Source organism: Dromiciops gliroides, chromosome 2 (genome assembly GCF_019393635.1).
Source record: "Dromiciops gliroides isolate mDroGli1 chromosome 2, mDroGli1.pri, whole genome shotgun sequence".
Classification (NCBI taxonomy): Eukaryota; Metazoa; Chordata; class Mammalia; order Microbiotheria; family Microbiotheriidae; genus Dromiciops; species Dromiciops gliroides.
This window is the reverse complement of record NC_057862.1, coordinates 576,102,652-576,110,909: the sequence shown is the minus strand read 5'-3', so window position 1 is coordinate 576,110,909 and position 8,258 is coordinate 576,102,652.

Sequence of the window (8,258 nt, the reverse complement as noted above, 5' to 3'; positions counted from 1 at the left end):
TTTCACCTGTACTATTGCAATAGACTTCAAATAACTCTCTTTTTTACATTCTCTCCCTTCTCCAATCCATCCTCCACATAGTTGCCAAATCGATAGTCCAAAGCATAAGTCTGACCCTGTCAAAAAATACACTGACTTCTTCTTGCCTCTAGGAGAGAATAAAAAATCCTCTGTTTTTTGGCATTTAAAACCCTTTACAATCTGACTCCAGACTGTCTTTGCAGGATGATTTCACATTACTCCCCTTCAGACACAATTTTCTAGCCAACCTGGCTTGTTTGTTGCTTCCTGCACATTCCATCTCCCATGTCTTTGCCTTTGCACAGACTGTTCCCAATGTCTGGAATACTTTCTCTCCTTTTTTCCCCACTTTTTGGAACCCCAGGATCAATCAATCAATCAATCAACAAGCATTTATTGAACAATTATTATGTGCCAGGCTGAGCACTGGGAACACAAAACCAAAGAGAATCCCTGCCTCCAATGAAAGTACATTTGACTGGGAGGGGGTGGTACAATATAGTCACAGATAGGTAAACATGAAACATATGTAACATGCGTATATATACACACATAAACATGTATACAATACATTTACACACAGTCAATGATCTGAGGGAGGGCACTTACAACCGGGGAATCAAGAAAGGCTTTTTGAAGTCCCACTTCCTCTTCCCCATCCTGTGGATAAACGGCTCTTGAGTTCAGGGATTTTTTTCCTTTATATGTCCATGTACTATGTACTAGGTAATAAGTACTGAGAACATACAAGGACCTTAAAACCCTAATTTGTCTTTATATAAAGGAACAGCATACTGTTCCTCCATGTATAGATGTCCTGTGGTTGTTGGGAAGACAAATGGCTTACCTATTTTGAAATATCTTAGCATAATAAACACATTTTACAAATACAATATCAACTGAATTTTCCACCAGACCCATAATTTCTTTAGGATTCATTACTCAGTGGCACAATTGCTTGTTCAGTTTCCCAAGTTTCTGACTTTGGGTTTATCTTTGACTCTTTCCTCTCCTTTACTTCTCATTTCCAAGAAGTCATGAAGTTTCTTGGATTCTCCCTCTACAAAATCTTTGAATATATCTTTTCTTCTCTATTCACACTACTACTCTCTTAGTATAGGCATTCATATGCCATCATTACCTATTGTAATTGCCTTCCAACAGATCTTCCTGCCTCTACTCCCCTTTCCCCCATTACTCTTTCTGTTGCTAACAGACTAATCTTCCTTATGAATATATTGGTCATGCCATTACTCCACTCAAAAGTTTTAATGTCTTCCTTTTGCCTCCTAGTTAAAATTCAAACTCATTTGCCTGGTACTTAAGACACTTAATAATCTGACACCATATTATTTTTCTAGTCCTTTATCATACTACTTCCCTCATGTACTTTATATTCTCTGCAAATTAGGTTCCCTGTACATGTCCTGTGTTTTTCTGCTTTTGTGACTTTTGCTAATTCTCATGCCTTGGATTTCCCACTCCTACCCAGATGCTGTTTAATTTAAAATCAAGTTAAATTTCAAATCCCACATTCCCAGTGAAATATTCCCTCATATTGCCCTCTACCAGTTGATAATAACCTTTCTCTCCTTGGAAGTTCCAATTGCATTTCACATTATTTTATAGTAAAGTTAATTTTACTATCTATCATATACCCCTACTGGGCTATAAATTTCATGAGGGCAGATCTTATCTAAATTTTGTATTTTCCCCAGTAGCTGACACATTGTTCTGAATACATGTTGAGTTTAAAAATTTAGAGTAGGAAGTTTTAAAGGAGAGGAAAATTTTAGTAAATGTATTTGTCATAGAGACAATTTTAAAGAAATGTCCATGTGTTAAAGAGTATCAGAGCATTCAAAGTTGGGTGAAAATTTTATAAGATTACCAAATTAAAATGAAGTCAAATTTTAGGCAGTCATGTTAAGAATGAAGATATGACATGGGGGATGATAAGAAATCTCCTTGATTTTCTGTTTTTCCCTCTCCCTTACTCATTGGACATATTACTAGCTAGTAGAATAAAAGCTAATTTAATTGCTCTATCTGTTCTGGGGTGCTTTCTACATGCCCTTCAATTTTATCTATTTACCCTACAACCATGTGTGCATGTACCCAGAAACAGGTTTTCCAGACTAAATTTTTGACTTTTCTTTTACTCTCTTCTCTTTCTTTCTCCTCTCTGCCTTTCTCTTTCCCACCTATGACTTTTAAAATGTATACATAGTTTTTTTTCCCCCTGAACTCATAATTGAAAGCATTAAAAATGCTTCCTTGCTTCAGTTGGCATTCAAGTACTGGAAAAGGTGCTTTATATTAGGGTTGTGGTGGAGGAGTTGGACAGTACAATATTTTTTCCCATTAGCTTCAGCATATTATTTAGAAATTTTTCTGTGGTTGTTGGGAAAATAAGTATTAATAAGGGTTAAGTATTTTGAGATATCTAAGCATAGTAAAAATGTTTTAAACATACAAACTCTCTTTCGTAACAAAGGGGACTCCACTCTCATTCTTCCCTTTATTCCTTTAGAGTTGATTTTGTAGTGTATATCTGATAACTTTTCCATTTCATCAATAAAATGTAAGCTTGATTTCAGGGGAATTGCCCATAGAGATAAGGGAGCAGTTTTACAAGATGAATTGATCAAAAACATTTAGTTAGTAATTTTCAGCTCTGTTTTACCACCAATTTGCTTTGTGACTAAGTCACTTAGTGACTCTACTTTGCTATTAAATGCCTTAAATTTTTCCATCTAAAGCAGTTTGAAATAGCCAAGTATTATTGGCAAGTTGGCTGTATTGTTATTCTGGATGTCTATTATAATTTTTATGGATCCCTTTCTAAAATGTTCAGAGCAAAAGAAGTATAAAATGGGTTAGTGAATTGATTCCCATTTTGAAGACATTATACTTCTCTACCTTACTGATCTTTTCCTATGCTTTTGCCAAATGACCAAAACATAATTTCCCATTAGGGTGCCATTACTTCAGATCCAATTTCAGGTGACACTAGGTGAATCTGAATGTGGCATGAATTCTATTGCTTTTTGCTTCTGGTTAGATTTTATTGCTTTTGGCCATAGACCATTTATTGCATGTTTCTTACTTGTAGAATTGTGCTAAATTTATCATGTTAACATTTATACTTATAAAATTTCCAGGCCCTTGCTTGGGCCCTAGAAAATTAACACATGTTCAAGGCACTCTGTGGGTTATCATCCACTCAGAATTGTAGTTTATGAGTTTTCACTTTTACAAGACAATGAAAAAATAAATTGGCTAGAAGCAAAAGACATTCAATCAAACAGCATCACAAATTTAGCAAAAGAAAAGTTGTCCTTATATACACATGTGGCTAAATTTGAAAAGTAATTGTTAAAACTTCAATGTTAACATGGCAGGAGGTCTCTAGGGAAGCATCAAGGCCTTGTGCTATTTAATATTTTTATCAATGACTTGGATAAAGGCATCAAATTTGTAGATGACAAAAAGCTGGATGGGATGGATAATAAAGTGGATGACAAAAGTCACAATACAAAAAGATCTTGAGAGACTGAAGTATTAAGCTGAATATACAAAAACTTAGTAAATGTATTTGTTATGGAAAAAAATATTTTAAGAAATGTCCATGTGTTGAGCATTGAAGTTTTTGAAGTATGGTGAAAATTTTATAAGACTGCCATGTTAAAATGAAGACAGATTTTAGGCAGTCATGTTAATAATGAAAGTATGAAATATGAAATTAACCATGAATAAAATGCAAAGTTTTACAATTGGGAAGAAGCATTTACTAAGCACCTAATATATATCAAGAACTGTGCTAAGCACTGTTCAAAAAGTATTTCACTTGATGCTCACAACAACACTGGGAATTAGGTACTAGTATTATTTCAATTTTACAGTTGAGAAAACAGGCAAGAAGAGGGTAAATAAGTGACTTGCCCATGGTTACACAGCTAATAAGTGTTGGATTCTGGATTTGAATTCAGATCTTCCTGAATCCAGGTTCACCACTCTAGGCACCACCTAGCTGCCTATTGGGTACAAAAAATCAGCTTCATGAGTATCAGATGGCAGAAGCACAGGTTTGTTGTTGGTCAGTTGTTTTGGTAGTATCTGACTTTTCTGGTCTTAGATACTTACTAGCTTATTAGTATTAGTACTTATTATTTCTATTTTCTTTGCCTTATTGAATAAAAAAGTAGTGTTAATTGATAGTTTGATCCTTCAAGGAATTTAAAAATTCAAGTTATAAATATTATAAAAGTATATAACTAAAACCAAAAGTTAGTATTATTTGTATTAGAATGACATTTTTAGCTTTTCCAAGAAATATAATAATGCAATGATGCCTTCTCTTCTCCCTCTTATTTGAGAGTGAGATGTTAGTGAAAGTAAAAATAGAAGAAAATGAAATTACAAATAAAGATAGAGGCAAAAACTTGACAAAATTGTTCCTGTTTGTTGACCTGAAGTTTAATTAAAAGAAAAAATCCAGAGAATCCGCAAAGTGACTGAGGCAATACTTTTAATTAGGTAGTAGGAAACAAAATACAATTTAAAAATTAAGATTTCTATATAGTAATAACAAAATTCAGGAGGAAATAATAGAAAGGGAATTCTCATTCAAAACAACAACAAAATGCACAAAATGTCTTTGAGGCAATCTATGAAAGCATTCTTGTTTTAACTAATCGCTATTCCAAAACAGTCTATGAAAAAAAGGAATGAAAAATAATTGGAGAGACATTTATTGTTCATAGTTAGATCATACCATCATAGTAAAAGTGATGATACTACCTAAATTACTTTGCAGATTTGCTGCTCTTATCATGAAACTACTAACTGACAACTTTTTGGAACTCAACCAGATAGTAGCTGAAATAATTTGGAGGAACAACAGATCTGAAAATTCAAGGAAAATTATGAATAAAGCAGAAATGTGAGGAGATTACCATTTCCAAACTTCAAGTTATGCTATAAAGTAGAAACCATCAATCCTATTGAGAGAGAGGTATGTGCGTGTGTGTATGTATGTATGTATGTATGTATTTAACCATTTGAATACAATACCACTGTGTTCAGTAACCTTGACAACATAAATTACTTGGGGGGAAGAATGCCTTATTTGACAAGAATTCCTGGGAAATTGCTGGAAAGAAATATGGTATGAATTAGGTTTATATCAACAGCTTATACCATATGCTATGACATCTTTAAAATGTATCTGAATGTGAGAGGTCACATCTTAAAAAAAAATTAGAAGACAAACAGATAAGGGAAGTTTCGCAGCAATGGATAGGTAGAGTTTTTAACCAAATAATGAATAGAAGTGGGGAAAAAAAGATAAAATAGCCATTATGATTTTATGAAATTGCAAGCTTTTATACAAACAAAATCAATGCAGCTAGGTTTATAAGGGAGGCTTTTATTTGGTAAAAATAAAATAAAACCCCCAAACCTTTGTATCAAATAGCTCTGACAAGGGTGTGATATCCTAGATTTGTAGGTTTCTATGATAGATAGATGGATAGATCAAAAGCCATCCCCAATGGATAAGTTGTAAAATGACATGAAGAAATGTTTTTCAAAGAATTAAAAACTATTAACACCCATTAGCATATTGTTCCACATCACTAATAATAGAAAAGTGTAAATAAAAAGAACTCTGAGGTGTCCCTTCCTACCCAGATTAATTTTACTAATGACTCCATGTTGAAAATGTTGAGGAAAGATATTTGTGTTAATGCACCGTTGTTGGTGGTGTGAATTGTTTCGTTCATTTTGGAAAGAAATTTGGTATTGTGCTGAAAAGATTATTAAATATTAACATTCTCTTACCTCCAAGTATTATATAATACTGGTAGTAATATTTCTACTCATGTCCACCATATGCTTCTCCCTTCTCTGAATGAAGATCGAGTTCTTCAGAGATTGAGATATTCTTTGACTCAAAAGTCATACAGCATAACTGGACTAATATTACAGTTAAAACCACTGGCTTTTAAGTCAAAAGCTTCATGTCATTAAAAGTACTATGTAATTTCCCAAAGCTCACTCTTCTATTTAATTTTGGATCTAGTTTATTGTCTAGGCACACTGTCCAATATGTGCATACTGAAGGACTTGCTTTATGAGCTTCATGTCATAGTCGGCTCAATAATTATTCTTCATCAATCTTTTTTTTGGGGGGGGCAATCCCTTGTGGGTGGTCATGGATCTAGATGTAAGGAGGATCTGAAATGTTTTGGGACTGGTTACAATTAGCATAATGTCATCTGCCAACAAGAACATCTGTAGAATCTGATCACTTATAGCAGAGGTTCATTTTTTAAATTAAGTTTTTTCAGCTAACAAGCATTGATTTTCTCTCCCTTCAACCTCTCCCTTCCCCCTCTGGGAAAAAGGAAGAGAAAAGCCAAAAACCTAGAAGAGATTTGCACAGTCAAGTAAAAACAAATCCCCATATTAGCCATGTCTAAAATTGTATGTTTCTTTTTTTCAAATTTAGTCCATTGTCTCTCTGTCAGGAGGTGAGGATCAGAGGGATTCCTCACCTTCCTTGTGTCATGAACTCCTTTGGCAACCTGGTGAAGCCTGTGGGCCCCTTCTCAGATTCATATTTTTTTAATATATAAATAAAATACTTAGAAATACAAAGGAAACTGATTACATCAAAATAGCCTTCAGTTGTGTCTAAACTCTTTGTGACCCCATTTGGGGTTTTCTTGGTTGAGATACTAGATTGGTTTGTGATTTCCTTCTCCATCTCATTTTATAGATGAGGAACTGAGGCAAACAGGGTTAAGTGACTTGCCCAAGGTCATAGAGCTAATATGTATCTGAGGACAGATTTGAACTCATGAAGATGTCTTCCTGATTCCAAGTCTAGTGCTTTATATACTATGTCACCTATTATTCATACTCTACTTCCTAATTCTGGGTGTATCCTAAAGCCCGACCCTGGGCCCTCTTCTTTTCTTTCTCTATGTTTTCTTGGTAACCACATCAGACCCTATTAGTTCAATTCAATTTTTATGCAGATAACTTCAAGATCTCTGTGTGTAGCTCCATTTTTTCGCCCAAGTTCCAGTGCTGTTTGCCAACTGCATGTTGGACATTTTCAGCCGGATGTCCTGGAGGCATATCAATCTTGAAACATCCAAAATGGAAATCATGATCTCTCCCATCCACCCTCCACATAGTAGCTAAAGTAATAGCAGCTCCTAAACCATAGTTCTGCTTATGTTCCTCCCTGGTTCAATTAAGCTCCAGTGGCTCCCTATTCGATTTAGGATTAAATGCAAACTCCTTTATTTGGCATTTAAAAACCTTTACAACCATGCTCCCATCTAATACCTAGCCCATCAATTGCTATTCCCCTTTCTTCACATTTTGTTCCTGTAAAAATGGACTTCTGCTTATTTTTCACATATGACATTCCATTTGCTGACATTTGGGAAGAAGCTGACGTGAGAGGAGTCAGCAGTCTCCATCATACTCCTTTCCCTAGCTTGCTACGCTAGAGACTTTAGGAAATTTCCTCTTGGGTGAGATCTGGGATTCTCTTTCTTGGTCAGACTGAGTAGCCTTGCTCCCAACAGGAGAGTTCCTTCATTCTGTATTGTCTGGTGTATATTCTCCTGTGTATACCTTCTCTGAATTCTCTTTTGCTACTGACTCAGACAAATGTGTTTCTTTGCTACTTATGTGTGTTCATTGTGGAATCGGTATTTGGTGGGAAGGGAGGCATGCTTTGGATATAAAGCTTGAATCTTCCCTTTCTCTTTCATGAACAGTTATCAGAAGTTTAGCTTGAACCTAAACACCCAATTCTGTATACTGACAATATTAAGGGGGGTGGATAGAAATAATTCTAGCCCATTACCCCCTCTCTCTGAGGAGAGTAGAGTGGCCAAACATCTGGCCTCCAACGGCCTGCTTCCCTTCCTGGCAGGGATTAAAGTCTCTTGGAGAAGGTTTGGAGGAGAAGAAGCTAGATAAATGTATTCTGTCTCTCTTTGAGCGACACTATGATACCCCAATATAGTAATGGATAGTCTCACTGCAATAGTTACAGGTGGAGCATAGACTGTTATAGGCCTGTAGGGAAGGAAATGAACATTTATTAAATGCCTACTATATGCTAGGAAGTGTGCAAAGTGATTCACAAATGTTATATCACTTGATGTTCCCAGCATTTCTGGGGTGTGGTTGAGAGAATTTTTGGTTGA